The 17,213-nt window shown below is 37.9% G+C and overlaps 1 protein-coding gene across 1 annotated transcript in view; it reads right to left on the reverse strand.

Moving 5' to 3' along the window:
- Nucleotides 1-17,213, reverse strand: part of FAM171B (family with sequence similarity 171 member B) — a 66,384-nt gene that overhangs the window by 48,445 nt on the left and 726 nt on the right. The window lies entirely within an intron of this gene.

The raw sequence follows: 17,213 nt of genomic DNA on the forward strand, positions 1-17,213 counted from the left end.
GCTGAGAATATTCCAGCTCATGTTAAGATTTTCTAGACAGAACAAAGAATAATAAAAACTACTGTTTGAATTCAGCCTTTCTTAAGAGCCGATTTGTCTTCTCAGCAAAACAAAAGGAATCAATATAGTAGTGAAAACATGAAGCTCACAGATGAATACCCTCCCTCTGATTTTTGGCTTTCAAATAGATTTTGCTTGCTTGCTTGAGGTAACGTTCCAAAGACAATGTTGTTTCTAGGTTGCTTTAAAGGAAAAACAGAAATTTTATTCCATGATATGTTTTAATACTTCTTACTATATAAACATATTCTCTTTAGAGTCAATTTATAGGAAACGCAATAAAGCAATGAAAAGAAATCCAGCCTCATTTACTAGAAAGTGGTAAAACTGACACGTTACCTTTTCTGTCTACTTATTCAATCCTTACCACCATAGAATATAAATCAAGACAGAATATTCATATTTCTGAAATATTTAATTTACTAAAAATCATCTCTAATACTAGCAGTAATTGATAGGTATCTGTTAAGTTCTAGGTATTTCACATACATCAACTCTAATACTTAACAATGCTGCAAGGTAAGTATCATTATCTCTGTCTCAGAGAAAGTTTAATTAGTTTGCCCAAGAGCATACCTAAGAAGAGGCAGAGCAGATTTTGAACTCCAGTTACTCAAACTCCAAAGGCCATGGTCTAGCCACCAAACCACGCACCCTAGAAGGATTCCTCTTCTGGTAAAGACATCAACCACAGAAGCAAGTAGGAGTGCACGGAAGCCAATGTGCTGCCATAACCAACCATACCTGCATCCCTTAACCACCCCATCCCCCCACCCTCTCATCTCACTCTCCCCAGGGCAGCCACACAGGCCTTCTTCCACAGCTCAAACTCACCAAGGCCTTTCTTCTCCAAAATTACAATCATGAACCGCAATTCAGCTAGTCGCCCGGTTTTTTAAAGTGCCAAAAAATAATCTTCAATGACTACCCTCATTTATTATGCTTTTTGTGACACAGAACTTTTATTCGATAATTATTGAGGACTAGATTAATTAAATGTACTTGTTTGCAATGTAGATTTAGAAATTTGCTTCTGTGAGTCAGAGGCCTGAGGGCAATATTCGGAGAAAATAAGATCCCTTTATGGAAACCTAAGGACATCTAAATTAGTACTGTGAAGTGAGGGGGAAATGTAAGTGAGAAAAAATGGGAAGCGGGAGTGAGAGGCATGATGTTTTTTCATCATGGACCAGAAAGTGACAAAACTAAGTGCTAATGAGAGATAAAAAATAAAGGTAGAAGTAAAAGGAAACAAAAATATAGAAAAGGGAAAGAAAATGGCTCTGACAAAGTACTCTGGGTTTAAGAACTGTACATGGTTGACTGACAGTTCACAATCTTATAGCATCATAAAGTATTATTCAAATCATCATCCTCAAATTCATTTTAATATCATCAGCATTTACCCCAAACTCATAAATCTAAGAACAAATATTTTTTCATTAACATGAATTTTAAAGCACCTACCCTGTGTCTAGCACCGTGATAGGCATGAGGAGTAAATGAATAATATGAATAACAAAAGATCCTTGGTTCTTAGATAGTTCTCTTAATATATACTATCATAGCATGTTATGAATCAACATGCCATGCTTTTATTGAGCACTTACTGAGTGTTAGGTATTCTGGAATGTAAAAACGAATGAAGGAATATATCTATGCTCTAAAGGAATTCAGAAGTGCAAGAAAGACAAAATAAACACACCAGAAACAATTAGGGACTAATTCTAAACACCATATTATCAAGTACTGAATCACCAAATAGAGACTGACTGATGTAGTAAGAGAAAATAATTGTGGACTGAAAAAGCTTCATGAGAAAAGTAGAGCTGGGCTTCCCTGGTGGCGCAGTGGTTGAGAGTCCGCCTGCCGATGCAGGGGACACGGGTTCGTGCCCCGGTCCGGCCCACATGCCGTGCAGCGGCTGGGCCCGTGAGCCATGGCCGCTGAGCCTGTGCATCCCAGGCCTGTGCTCCACAACAGGAGAGGCCACAACAGTGAGAGGCCCACGTACCGCCAAAAAAAAAAAAAAAACAAAAGGAGAGCTAAGTTGGTTTCTGGTGGAGTTAGAGATAAAAAAGAGGTAGGGCAGTGCCAATGGGGAGGGAAAAGAGTCAAAGGATTTAAAATTTCCTTGGAGCTAGGACTTAGCTCGGGAAATAACATATTAAGCTATTAAGCTACTTACGACTTTTTCGACTAAAGTTATAGAAATCCAACCAGAGTTTCCTGAAGCAAAATGGAAATTTATCAACTGATGGATACTAGAAAGGGTTGTACAAGAAAACCACAGGGATGGCAACTATCCAGCCGATCTGGAGAATGACTGGGACCAGGAACTCCATCTCTGAATACTGGCTTCATCATTTCCATTCATAGGCTTTCTCCACATGGTGGGCAGCATGGCTGAAGACAACTCTCAGGTTTTACGTCTTACCATTTCCAACATCAAATGTGGATGGATAAGGGCGGCATAAGCAGAAGAAAGGGGAAGATAGGTACCAGACAGACAGTTCTATATATGTCCACCATAAAAGTTACAAGTAAAAATTTGATTAATGGGAATTGATCCTAGATTGGTGGGAAACGACCAAAAAACAAAGTAACTTGAAAGCCTGGCAGAACCTCCCATTTTGTAGCATAATGTAGCTAAATTGCTACCTTTATACAAAACTCAGTCTTATCACAACCTGGTGGATATGTAATGTGTTATTTGCACAAATATAACAAGCCAAAGTGAAACCTTCTTAAAAATTCCATATACAATCTATAAGATTCATTTACTCATTCATTCTTTACTTGAAGCTCTATACCTTTTCTTCATTGATGTTATGCAGTTCAATTAAAAGTTTTTAATAATTGTTTTACCATTTCAAAAAAAGTGTTACTTGCCCACTGAATGTACCCCAGATCTTAAGAGAAGCATGCTAAAGCTTTTAGGGATGAGAAGTCAGGATGTATAAATTTAAGTTTCAATTGGTTCTGCAATACTGTGTGTGTGTGTGTGTGTGTGTGTATGTGTGTGTGTGTAAAGACAGATAATAATAGAGATAAAGCAAAAATGACAAATGTTAACAATTGTTGCATCTTGGAGGATATATGGATACCCATTACACTAATTGAATTTTTCAGTATACAGTATTTCAAAGTATTCATTATAAAAATTTGGAGGGAAGTAGAAGCCTGACAGAAGACTTCAAATTTTAAATGACAATATAATGAAAGCATAAAAAATGAAAGTAGTGTTTCTGGAAGATAATGTAGAAGGGGTATGGTTTGAATTAGAAGTAGTAAAAAATAGAGAGACCTAAGAGATTACTGTATAAGTCCAAACAGATGGGGGGCGGGGCAGCAATGGGCTGGACTGAGAAGGAGGCTGTGAAAATGAAACAGAAGGAATGGATACTAAAGACTGTGATGAATACTTAAAAGAACCAGTGAGTGACAGGTGAGTGTGGGAGAGAGAGAAGACAGAATCAATGATGATCTCTGGTTCCCCAAGTCAAATGATTAGGGAAGGGATAGAAATAGATAAGGTCTAAAGCAGGGAACAGATTTGTCGGGTTAAGACAATGTCTTTCATTATATATGTTAATATATTGCCTCTTCCATGTAAATATAGTTCATATTCTGACTATGTGGTATAATCTCCTCCTATAGTCTGTGAAAACCCAAAGACAACGTACCACACAAGCACCCTAAGAACGAGAGGCAGACACACTGGGCTAGAGCCTGGGGGAAAACAGCCAGAGTCAGCCCATATGCTCCCCCTGTTAAGCCACCTGTTTCAGTGTCTCAGTTCCCCTAGCCTGGAAGATTTACAGAATTTCAGGGATTTTTTAAAAATGCAAAAACTGCATGATAGGGTGCTTTAAAGTGGTAAGAGCAAACTTCGACTGTATCCACAAAAATACCTCAATGTATATAGCTTCAAGTAAATGTGAGAACTTTTCTCATGCATTGGTAATTTCAGCTAAATGGCCTCTCGCTATGAGTACACCTCTAGATTAACCTTAATGGAGAAAAAGTTCATGAATATATAAAATTCCTATCTATTATTTTTCATATACTTTCTGATTTAGCAGAAAACCAGGCAACTGCTATGTGCAATTACATTTTTTTAAAGTCTCAATTCGGATGGTGCAAACACAATCATTAACAAAATAAATCTTAAATCACTCACTGCCTTGTGGTGGGGTGTGGAAATAAAATTTGGGGTCACTGAGGAGGAAAGAAGAGAAGCCAAGTTGTTCCCATGATAGGGTGGGGAAATGGCCAACAGGCTGGCCCAGATGGGAGAGAGAGGCTACAGGAGACGTCAAGACACAGCTTTCTGTGCTGTGTTCATGTGGAGAACTGAGATGTTAAGAAAACAGCACAATTTGGTCAAGGTGGTGATACCGCACTGTTAAAGGCAGGGGAGAGTTATTTCTGCTATATATCAATGTAAAGGCAAGACACAGTCGCTGCTAATTCACAGCAGACCTAAATTGATAGAAATGGGGCTTATCTTTGAATCCTGAATTCAATTCCTTTGTTTAGAAAGGAGAGGGCACATCTGGTGTCTTCAAGAAATGAGGAAACGGTGGAAGAACTATGTTATTTTTTTCTAACAGCATGGAATGATGAGCGGTAAAAGTACGAAATAAAGAGAAATTAAAGAAAAAAGAATTCTAGAGGATACTAAAGATAAAAGGAACAGAATTATTATACTGTTAATCACAAAAGAAACGGAAAAAATAGATCTAAATCAAAAATAATAAATAATTTCCTTTTGCTTTTCTATATCACTTTGGGACAGACTTTAAATGTGCATTCTTCCAAGAAACAGGCCAAATTATTTCCCCTCAAACCTGTGTTCCCACTGTCCCCTATATACTCCTCGAATAAAGCACTTATCACACTCTGTTATGATTTGTGGTCTCTCTTTGTCTCCACCAAGTGTTCTCTGCAATTAGTGAGATTTAAAAAAAAAAAAAAGAAGAAAAACATGAAATCATTTACTGTATGAATCTTTATGTTATCTCTAGCCCCACATATAAACCAACATATGATGTGTTAACTCCAAATAAATACCAGTTCCTCTTTCAGTATATTTTTTTCAAATCATGGAATTGCTCTTGATATAAAACCTGCATACTTTGGCCACTCATTCTGCATGTCTTACAGTCTTTTCCCTATATAATATTCTTTTCATACATATACTCTCTAGAGAAGCCCACTCAAGCTTGGGGATGAAAGAAGATAATCAACTGCACAAATATCTATCTATATTCAGTCATTCATTTATTCACTCAACAACTATTTATACAGGAATACAGTCCCAACCAAAACAGTTATTGCACCTGGCTTCATCTTGCTTCCAATCCAGAGGTGAAGACAAATATGGAATTATGGAATAGATGCCTAGCTACAGATCAACTACAGACCATGAGTGATCAGGAAGTGCTTACAAGAGCACATTAACAGAGGAACCTAGCTCAGACTGGAAAGCTAAAGAAAATCTGTTTAAACGAAGTGGCACTTAAGCTAATACCTGAAGTTTAAATGAATTTAGCCAGGACAGAGAGAGAGAGTGAGTGTGCATGTGTGTGTGTTGTGTATGTGTATGTGTGTGTGTGTGTGTGTGTGTTGAATTTAGCCAGGACAGAGAGAGAGAGTGAGTGTGCATGTGTGTGTGATGGATCAGGGAAGTACTGCAAGCAGAGATACAGAGGAACAACCTGTACAAAGGCCCTGAGGTACAAAACCTGTCACACTCAAGGCACAGAGAACTGGAGCTGAGACTGGGGTGGGAAAGCATGCAGGCCCTTATAGGTCACTGGTTCTCAATGTCATGGGAAGCCTGATAAAATTTGTTCTTAAAAATAAACACTATTTGTAGGGTGTTGGGGGAGGATTCCCGTAACTGGAGTATGGATTTTTAGAGCACCAAGAATGGAATAAGGAGGCCAGTTAATATGCTAACCTGAACTAGAGTGTTAAGAGTGACCTGGGCTAGAGCAGGGGCAGTGAAGATGAAGAGAAGTTAACAGATGAGGAATATTTAGGAGATAAACTTGGTGGGTTTGGTGATGGACTAGGAGAGGAAGGTAGAGGAAGCGGCAAGGACAGCACCCTCAACTCTCCTTATTGGCCAGAGGGGCACTTTAATAACAGTGGGGTTTTTAGTAACAAAAGGAAGAATGAATGGTGAAGGTGGTCGAAAGCTGAAAACTGCCATTTATAAGTTCTGGAAGGTAATGTACAGCATGATGACCCTAGTTTAAAAAAAATAAGAAGGGGACTTTTTTTTTTATCCTGGAAGGTCTGGTGAGAAATGAAGAGTCCAGACTTAGACATGCTTAAACTGAAATACCTGTGATCTATCCACATAAAGATGTCAAAATAATTGGTGGGTATATTCAGGAGTGCACTCTGGGAAGTCTTAGCATATAGGTGGTATTTAAAGCAACTAGAGTGGATGAAATCACCTTGTGAGAGAGGAGAATGAGAAGAGAGAATGTTAAATTAAATGGAAAAAATTTTTTTCTACTTTTAGAATATAAAGATATTTTAATTACCTACATATTACACTATCAAATATTTTATGCCTATAATACTTAAGTATAATTTTACAATATAACGTAATTATTGCATAGCAAATTATTTAAGAGTTACAGACTTGAGACTGTATTACTGACAAAGGATACTGATAGGGAAGAAAGGGGAGTAAATTGGGTCACCATATTTTCATCTTCCTTTGTCAGATCTATCTCTAAGCTGCTGGATCCATGAAGGGCCCCATATATAGTCCCTGCATACAGTTCCAGTCTGTGAGCCAGTCCTTACATACAGGAAACACAAAGGCCACAGTAAGATGGATTTGTCAGGGGAAGCTTATGTCTTTTTTGACCTCCCTGTCTGTGCCCCCGTGCCATTCTCTGAAGCTGTAGCTTTCCAAGTCTCAGCACATGCTATTATTTATCTTTGGAACATCAGAATGTGTTGAAATACAAATTTTTCCATTTGGACTTTCAAATGAAAGAAAAATTTTGCAATATAAATCCATTCCTCAAAACAAGGAATCGCTCTGCTATTCACTCTTCCTAGCATCTAGCTTTTCCAATGTAGTCAGTTATTAGTGAAACCAGGAGGGGTGTGAATCAAAAAAAGTAAATAAGGAAAACATGAGTTTCAATGAGTTTAGAGGCGATATTAATTCTGAAAGTCGAGAAGAGCACTGGTGATGAAAAGAGCAAGTTCAATCACAGACGTAAATCACAGTAGCCTGAAATTACTATTTTGACCCCCAAACTGTTAAAAAACCAAAGATTAATACTTGTTTCAGCAGGTGGGAAATGGCTTAGGTTTTTATAAATGCCTTCTCTGAAGGCTAATAACAACCAGGGCAGGCCCTCATCTGCTAAAATGCATTGAAGTTTATAATCAGGCCTGAGGGACTGGATGAATCACAAAGTAATCAGAGCCCTTATTAAGATTATTAACTTGGTCTTAGTGACCCTATCCTTCAGTGCAAGGGCCAGGAGCCAAGATGCAGAGAGTTTCTGGGTTGACTGCCAAAAAATTCTGAACAGAGGGTTTTTTCAGGTATAAGATATCCCACTAGGTTATTATATAATGAAACCTGGATATAAAACAATTCAGAGTCATATGGTTTATCAAAAGATAATTATTGCATTTTGGTAGACATTATACAAACAGAATGGAAAAGCCAAAGGTTGAAAGAATCGACCAAGGTACGTGCATCCCACACAATCAGTTTCTTCAAGGGTTAAGGCCTTCTGGCAGGACGGGTTATGTTGCTGTCACGCTTACTAATTCTACCCATCACATGTACACAATAACAGAAACCTCACATGTTAAGAAAACACAAAAATGTTATTTGAGTCTGAACGTTACCTTTGTTCTTTTCTTACTGAGTCCACTTACAAAGGTCTAATCAACCATGGCAGGTTTTCTTAACCTTTTGGGGGTGGTCAAGGATTCCTTTGAAAATCTTACAGATGATCTCAACGCTAGATAACTGAGATTGTATAATTAATTTCAGGGTGCTCATAAACCCTCTACACTCTTCCACTGGTTCCCTAGAACCTCTGCCATATAGGGTATAAGGGACAGTGAGTCCCTTACACAAACAGGGGAGAAGAAGATTCACCATTTGTGAGTCCTTTCTCTCCCTATGAACTTACTTGACCTCCCCTCAAACTTGTCACAGCGAATTATATTACCTCTCTCTTCTTTGCTTATGAGCCTCCAAAATCTTCACCTTTTACATCTTGACACCCTATATCTACCAAACTTTATGGATTCACAAGACTTCTTTCCTATTTGAAATACTATGGCACAGAAGCAATTTAAAAAGGCACATTCTTTTAACTATTCTGATTCACAAAATTGAATCCATTGGTAGGGAAAAACTATTAAAAAGCTCACTTATCTTATATTTGTTATGAAGAAAATCATCAAATTATCCTTAAGTAACAGTTTTATCAGAATCTGTAACTGCCAGGTGGTACCACAATTTCTTTTAAGATGTGAACGTGGCACCCAGAGATTATCATACTAATTGAAGTAAGTCAGAGAGACAAATATCGTATATCACTTATATGTGGAATCTAAAAAAATGATACAATGAACTTATTTACAGAACAAAAATAGACTCACAGACATAGAAAACAAACATGGTTACGAAAGGGGAAAGGCGGGGGGAGGGATAAATTAGAAATTTGGGAATAACATATAGAAATTTAGGAGTAGCACATAAACAACAAGGACCTACTGCATAGCACTGGAACTATATTCAATATCTTGTTAAGAAACTATAATGGAAAAAAATCTGAAAAAATATATATATATTTAATATATGTGTATGTATAAATGAATCACTTTGCTGTACATGAGAAACTAACACAACATCGTAAAGCAACTATACTTCAATAAAAATTTTTAAATAAAAATAAATAGTACTTCAGATATAGAGAACAAACTAGTGTTTACAGGGATGGGGGAAGACAGGGGTAGGGGATTAAGAGGTACAAACTACTATGTATGAGATAAATAAGCTACAAGGATATATTGTACAGAACAGAGAAGATAGCCAATATTTAATAATTATTATAAATGGTGTATAATAACCTTTAAGAATTGTGAATCATTATGTTGTATACCTGAAATTAATATAACATTGTAAATCAGTGACACTTCAATAAAAAATAAAATAACTGTCTTTAAAAAAAAGAAAATTTACAAATTACCAGATTAAAAAAAAAAGAAAAGACGTGGATGTGTTCCAGCTTATGTTATATACTTTTAAAACACTGCCAGAGCAAAGCACTTAGGAGAAGGTCATTTCTACCTCATCCCAATTCCAAGAGCGTATGATTCCAAGTCTTATTTTAATCTATGAAGTGAAAACTTTTGGTTTTTTTAAATTACTGCATATTTTAATTGATATTAGACATCATTTCATTATAAATAGCATTAGAAGATCAGATTAGTTGTTTCATACATTAGTACAGAGATACTTTTCTTGCATATGATTATGAATGAGACTTAAATTCTGATTACTTTAAAGAAACACTGGAATTTGGGGAATTATTAAATCATAGCTTTTCTGCTAAAAGTCCAGAATCTAACAGCACAAAAATATTGTAAAATATATTTTGGAAAGTACTTATTTTATGAGGAGAAGTAATTTGTTTTTAAATGCAAATATTTGGAATACACCAATTCATTTAAAAGTAAGTGACCAGATAGATTTTTTTTTAACTTCAGGCACACAAACTGAATTAATCATAATCTGTGCTTCATGACACACTTATTGATCCATGCATGGTTCATTTTACTTAGTAAAATAATTAAATAAGTCGTACTATACCCATTATCCTTGGTGACATTTTTCCCCTTACGCAAAAAGTGTGGCCTCCCTCTACTTCATTTTTACAGTAAATGGATATTCTTTTGGTAATCCTGTCTCAGTCACCCAGACATTATAAACAAATCCTACTCATACAAATAGGAAAACATTAGCAGCATGTTTAAAGTTTTGAAGAAACATAATCCATTTAACTATATAGAGCCATATTTTGACAGCTTAATTTCTATCATTTTCAAAAACACTGGCAGTTGGGGGCAGGGGTGGGAAACAGGCAAGGGTGGAATGGGTCACAAAATCCAGGAACTTGGCAGCTTCTATTCAACTCCTGGTTATAGTTAACCCATTAGAAAAAACAAATAATCCATCTACCCATCCTGTTTCTGTTTGTGTCACATTCCTGTTACAAAAAAGTCACAGAACAGGTAGGTGTGAATAAAACCATGGACACTGGTCTTATTTTATTTTAGAAAGAACAATGAATATGGAATTCTACAACATCCCTGGAGCACTTACCCCCAAGGTAAGCCAAAGGCCTTACAGCATGAGCCCCAGGTGAGGCTGGACATTTCTACGAGTTTCCAATTGATCAAGTGGTCACTGAAAGCCCAACTAGTATTTAGGTCCACAGATATGAACTGCTAATGGCTTAGCTATATATGTGTTCTAAATTTTAGCAGAGCTAACAAGTGAACTAAAACTATATAGTTTCTAAGTGCTGTTTCTCTAGTGAATAGGAACAAAACTAAACTAAGTACAATAACTGATAATACTGGCAAATGTTTAATTTTAAATTAGACCCTCGTGTCATGATATAGAAACCTACCTGAGAAAAAAAACCACATTAAATAACAATTGAAATCTCTGTCACATATAAATAAAATTAATTTTAAATCTTGGTTTTTGTGCAAGACACAGAAACTTAACATGGAGAAATTAACAGGCATTATCAACTCAAGGCTTCAGAGAAGCCCAAGACGTTGCTGAGACATTTTACAGTCTAGGTCCACTAGGTCACAGATTTGACACGTTATTAACATGGAAAGCAATTGCCATTTCCTTGACACCCTCTACCCTACATGAAAGGGCACCCAGAAACCATTCCTCATTTCAGGCCCAAGTGAACTGGCCTAATTATACACCGAGACATTATCAACACGTAGTTAAGAACTAGTCCTCATAACATAGACAGTGATAAAAAAAAATTTAAGGGCTTCCCTGGTGGTGCAGTGGTTGAGAGTCCGCCTGCCGATGCAGGGGACACGGGTTCGTGCCCTGGTCCGGGAAGATCCCACGTGCCGCGGAGCGGCTGGGCCCGTGAGCCATGGCCACTGAGCCTGCGCGTCCGGAGCCTGTGCTCCGCAACGGGAGAGGCCACAACAGTGAGAGGCTCGCGTACCGGAAAAAAAAAAAAAAAAAAATTTAAGAGGCACAGAATCTGATATGTCTTGGACATATGGATTGTGCTTACACAAAAGGGCAATTAAAGAGACATCTCCAAACAGAATCTTCAAAACAAACAGAAGCTGTTTTCTTAAGCCTATGATGTATTTCACTACAATGCATAGCTTTCATAGTTTCAGAATTTTCCAGGTAACTATTCCAAAGCGTACTTTTTATCAATAGCAGATGGAAAATATTATGTCCATTTCCTAGCTAAGGCAACTTGGAGGAAAGGAAATTAAGACACATTACGCTAAGCCAGGTCAATGAATGACAACAATACTGCAGCTAGTACCTAGTCAGAATGCTGAAAGAGAATTAAGTTCAATATTTATATACTTGGGGGAAGAGTTCTGTTTCAGAAAAATATTTGGTTGTTTCTGTTCAGGCACATTAAGAACACTGAAAAACCACCACTAAAACAAACTGGACTGAAATTCAACACAATGGCATGTGTTTTTCCACCTGTAATCAACACCAAGAAATAGCTCCCTTTGGTTATTAAAATCCTGGAAAGAAATCATAATTACCCCATCTGGGAATACGGCCTTCAAAGCATGAGTACTTTAGATAAAACAGCCAATGTCTAGTCCCACTCTATTGATTTTCAAATTCCTTGAACGGAAAAAAACTAAACAAATGCTTTCATGGATAGGAGATTTTCAATCAGGTTTGCTTAAATCAAAGTTTAAATCAAGTTATTTGAATTTAATAAAAAGTATACAGTAATACTCTATACTGAATTTCAGTATTTTTAAATTAACATTGTTAAGTAGGTCCCAGCTACATAGAATATGAAAAAAATCTTTAACTTTAAAAGTACAAGAATGTAGGGACTTCCCTGGTGGCGCAGTGGTTGAGAGTCCGCCTGCCGATGCAGGGGACACGGGTTCGTGCCCCGGTCCTGGAAGATCCCACATGTAGTGGAGCAGCTAAGCCCATGCGCCACAACTACTGAGCCTGCGCTCTAGAGCCCACAAGCTACAACTACTGAAGCCCGCATGCCTAGAGCCTGTGCTCTGCAACAGGAGAAGCCACCACAATGAGAAGCCCGCACACCGCAACGAAGACTCAACGCAGCCAATAAATAAATAAATAACTTTAAAAAAAAAAAGTACAAGAATGTAGCAGTTTCATTTACAATAGCTAAAACTGGAAATAACCCAAATATCCATCAGAAGTGATAAACCAAACTGCAGTAATTGATACAATGGAATACTGCTCAGCAGTAAAAAGGAATAAACTACTGAACATCCATAAAACAACATGGATGAAACCTATGGAAATTAGACTGAGCTGAAGAAGCTAGACACAAAAAAGTACATGCTATATGGTTCTATTTTATGAAGGTCTAGAAAACACAAAATTAATCAGTGATGAAAACAATCAGAACAGTTGTCAATGGGTCAGGAGCAAAGATTGCCTGGGGGCATGAGGGAACTTTCTAAGGTGATATAAATGTTCTATATCTTGATATGGTAATGGTTACAAAGGTATATCCATTTGTCAAGAGAATACAGTTTATGTTAATACCAGAATCTGAAGTATGGACATCCATTAAGTAGCTTTTACAGCTTTTTTTCATTTTATGACTTTTGATATTTTTAAACCAATACTTACAAAATGTATATAATCATAAGCTCACTTGAAAATTACTTTTGAATATTTTTGTAAGGCAAACATAGAGTGATAATAAAATTCTAACATCAATTAAAAGATATATATTTTGGGCTTCCCTGGTGGCGCAGTGGTTGAGAGTCCGCCTGCCGATTCAGGGGACACGGGTTCGCGCCCCGGTCCGGGAAGATCCCACATGCCACGGAGCGGCTGGGCCCGTGAGCCATGGCCGCTGAGCCTGCGCATCCGGACGGCAACGGGAGAGGCCACAACAGTGAGAGGTCCATGTACCGCAAAAAAAAAAAAAAAAAGATATATATATATATTTTTTTAATATTTAAAAATATATATATATATAATGTGGCAACTCTGTAAATCAAACACCACTTTCCCCACCCAATAAACTATAGTTTATTGTTAAAAAAAAAAAAAGGAGTACAGTTTAGGTATGTACATTTTAATGTATGTACATTTTACCTCCCCACTCCCCCCAAAAATCCCACATAATGGAAATGGATGGAGGTGTGAGTGAAACAGTCACAGCAGAATTTGATCATTGTTAAAGCTGGGTAATGGGTATGGGCCGTTTTTAATACTATCCTGTTTACTTTCTATATAGTTGACGTTTTCCAAGGTAAAAGGTTTAAAAATATAGATCAGTGAAACGTACAATCAAAAATGTTTATACTGTGAAAATATATCCCTCAAGGGGCTTTCTCTGTATTCAGAAGACTTTTATAAAAATCCACGGAGATGCCCAGTGTCTGTGCTTCGCATGGAGAATTTGAAATGGAGCTTGTTATTTTCTCCAGCTCCCCTTGCCCCCATCCCCAGCATGCCTCCCATCTAATGGGCCATCAGACTGAATATGATATGGTTGTCTCCACTACCACCAACCCCCAAATTAATTCTTCCCTCATCCCTCGAATATTTATTTCTAACAAATACTGGTGCAGATGGAGAAATCAGAGCTGCTGCAGACACCGGAGAAAACAGATCTCAACCTTAGTCTTTATTCTCATTACTCTCTGAGGATGGTGTTTTAGAAGTTAATGAGAAAATGAAAATTTACTTTTTTTACATCCTGATTTTTTAAAATCTCATATTCAACTTCTTTTAACCTCACTTTCTTATTTCTCAGCAATATGAAGAGACATAAATTTTCAAAATAATAAAATCCAGAGTAACCAGAGTCAGCAGTCAGTTTCTCTACTATGGACTTATGAGGCTCAATCATGTATCAGTCACTAAACAAGTCTTATTAGTTTTCTAAATATTGCCTGAGAAAAGTCCTATAGCTTTTCACAAAACATGTCCAAAGAATCAGAAGCACCACACAGAGGCAAAGAATGAATTAAAGCTCAGTCAGAGCTATTTAAAGGTATGTTAATACCCTCCTAGAGCTATTTAAAGGTATGTTAATACCCATAAGAGGATTATAAGTGCACCTGGGTAAAGAATCTTCTTGACAGAACCTAAAAAGTGGACCTAAGTATTGTATCTAGCAGTTCTCTGTAGTGAACACAAGATAAACACTGAAATTAAAAGCTAAAATTAAAAGTCCAAAATATATATACTTTATAACCTCCACTTACAAATATTTCTACCTAACATTTCTTTATGTTTATATGACCCTGCTAAATTCCAATGAAGAATTTCACAAGATGTGAAATAACAAATACTCATAAAGTAAAGGAAATCCTTGATGCCAGCATTTTTGTTCATTCATTCATTCATTCAAAAATATGTGTTCCTATGAGTAGCAAGTGCTCTTCTAGGTGCTAGAAATATATGTAATAATTCAATGTAATAACGAACAAAGCAAAGTTCATGCCCTCAGAGAGTTTACATTCTAGTAAGGGGAGACAGGCTTACAAGAAGGGCTGAGGATAGTAAGTGCCATGGAGGAGAATCAGTAGGAAAGAGCATGCAGATGGCTATTTAATACAGCTGTCAGGAAAGGCTTCTGTTAGCGTGATTGGAGCAAACCTGAAGAATCGAAGGTCCAGAATTCCAGGCAGAGAAAATGACAAGTGCAAAGGCCCCACACCACAGCCCACTTGCAAACTGAAGAAACAAAGAGCCAGTGTGGCCCCAGCGCTGAATTAGTGTCAGAGCTGAGGGAGACGGGAGTGAGAGGGCCACAGAGGATCTCAGCCTTTGTGGGCCATTTTCAGGGTCTGGGCATCTAGTGTGAGGGAGATGGGAAGCTATTGGAGGGCTGTGAGCAGAAATGACCCTATTTAATGTTTTTAAAAAGATCACTAGGAAAAAAAAAAAAAATCACTAGGGCTTCCCTGGTGGCGCAGTGGTTGAGAGTCAGCCTGCCGATGCAGGGGACACGGGTTCGTGCCCCGGTCCGGGAAGATCCCACATGCCGCGGAGCAGCTGGGCCCGTGAGCCATGGCCGCTGAGCCTGTGCGTTCGGAGCTTGTGCTCGGCAACGGGAGAGGCCACAACAGTGACAGTCCCGCGTACCGCGCAACAAAAAAAAAAAAGATCACTAACTGTGTGAGGAGAACAGACAGAGGAGCAAAGGTTGAAGCAGGAAGACCAGTTCAACCTAGAGATCACAATGTGCTCAGAGGAACATTTTAAGTTCATTTGTTTATAGGTTATGTTTCATTATACAACCCAAATACTCCTGTAACTAAAACAGCAGTCAATTGAATTGCTCTCTTGTTTGCCACTGGCTTGGAGGGTTAGAGTTTTTGAGGGAAATGCAAGAGTCATCTTATGTTACTTTTCAGGCTGTAGTTTGATCTGTTGGCTAATGGTTCCTTTATCTCCATTAATCTAATAGGTAAATAAGACAAAAACTGCTAGTTTCCCCCAAAATAACCCTTTTCAAAAATATTACATCACAAATATCAGAAAACAAATATTTTCACACGTACGCTGGATACAGATGTTTCTCATATTATTTCCGTTATTCGTAACCTTCATCACAACCTATCTATATGGTAGTAGCCAAAACCTATTTAACTAATATTCCTGAAAGACGATAAATCGAAATAAAAATATACTGCAAATCATAAAATCCATCACCACTCTGACTTCTGTTTCATCATTTATGAAATCCCTCCCATAATGAAGACACGCTCTCGATCACTCTCCTATCTCTCATTTCCTTAAGTTTACCCAACAGCACATCTAATCGCTGCCTCGCCGGTACCCTGTGGTTAGCACTTTCAGTTATAAAAAGCCAGGTAGGAAAACCACCCCACACAGCACATCTTTCAGGAGTTTCAGCCACGCTCAAGTGTTATTAAATGGTTTGAGAGGGTGTCAGAAACACATGCTTTCCGGCACACTTTGGTGATTTCATCCTACGCTCAGAGCGCTCTGATAAATTAAATCATTCTGGCTGTGTCAGGAATCGCAGCTGGTGTACCTGAGTATTGCTCTTTGATGATGAGCAAACAGTACAAAATAAGATACCGAACCCTACTCTTTAAAATCTCATTTTCGGCATCTCGTATAACGTTACTAGGCAGGATTTTAAAGCGAAAACAAATGTTATAATTCACTTTGGTTTTGCAGAAACCTAAGCCCACTTGCCAAAAAAAACTGATGGCTTTTTTTCTTTCCAAAGAGCAGGCAGCTTCTACAGTAGGGAAGGGGACTGGGGTTGGGGGGTAGGGAGAAGCTATTAATATGGATAATCCAGCTTTTTGCTTACCGGTGTAGCTTTAATGGAGGGGAACCAGGCAGGAACTGAGGGACTGTTACAGCCACGTATACCAAAAGGGCTTTCCTCACCCTCAGCTGAATAGTGTGGAGAATCTGCCTCATTACCTTCTACTAACAAGTAAGGAGATTCCCCTCTCTGGGGGCAGGCTTTGCTGTACTAACATCCGCTACAGACTTCACCTCATCCAGCCCCCTCTCCTTTTCCCTTTCCTTCAGCCACAAGCTCCTATTTCTTTTTTGGTTTGTTTCATCTTATTACACTGAAGGCATTCTTGCAAACTGCCTTCAACCATTCCCGGGATAAGAAGAGACAGAAATAAATAATAAAATAAATTAAGATTTCTTTTCTCCAGAGCTAAATTTAAATATATAGGCGGAGCGAGATGGTGAAAAGGGGTGTGTGGGTGTCTACTGCAAGATTTTTCGGTCTCTAGGAGAGAAAAGGATAAAGAACAGAAGGCTAAAAGGATTTGAGGTGTGTGTGTGTGTGTGTGTGTGTGTGTGTGTGTGTGTGTGTGTGTGT

The sequence above is a fragment of the Aethalodelphis obliquidens genome, unplaced genomic scaffold (assembly GCF_003676395.1).
Source record: "Aethalodelphis obliquidens isolate GAN/ISIS:26980383/991018 unplaced genomic scaffold, ASM367639v1 scaffold2, whole genome shotgun sequence".
Taxonomy (NCBI): domain Eukaryota; kingdom Metazoa; phylum Chordata; class Mammalia; order Artiodactyla; family Delphinidae; genus Aethalodelphis; species Aethalodelphis obliquidens.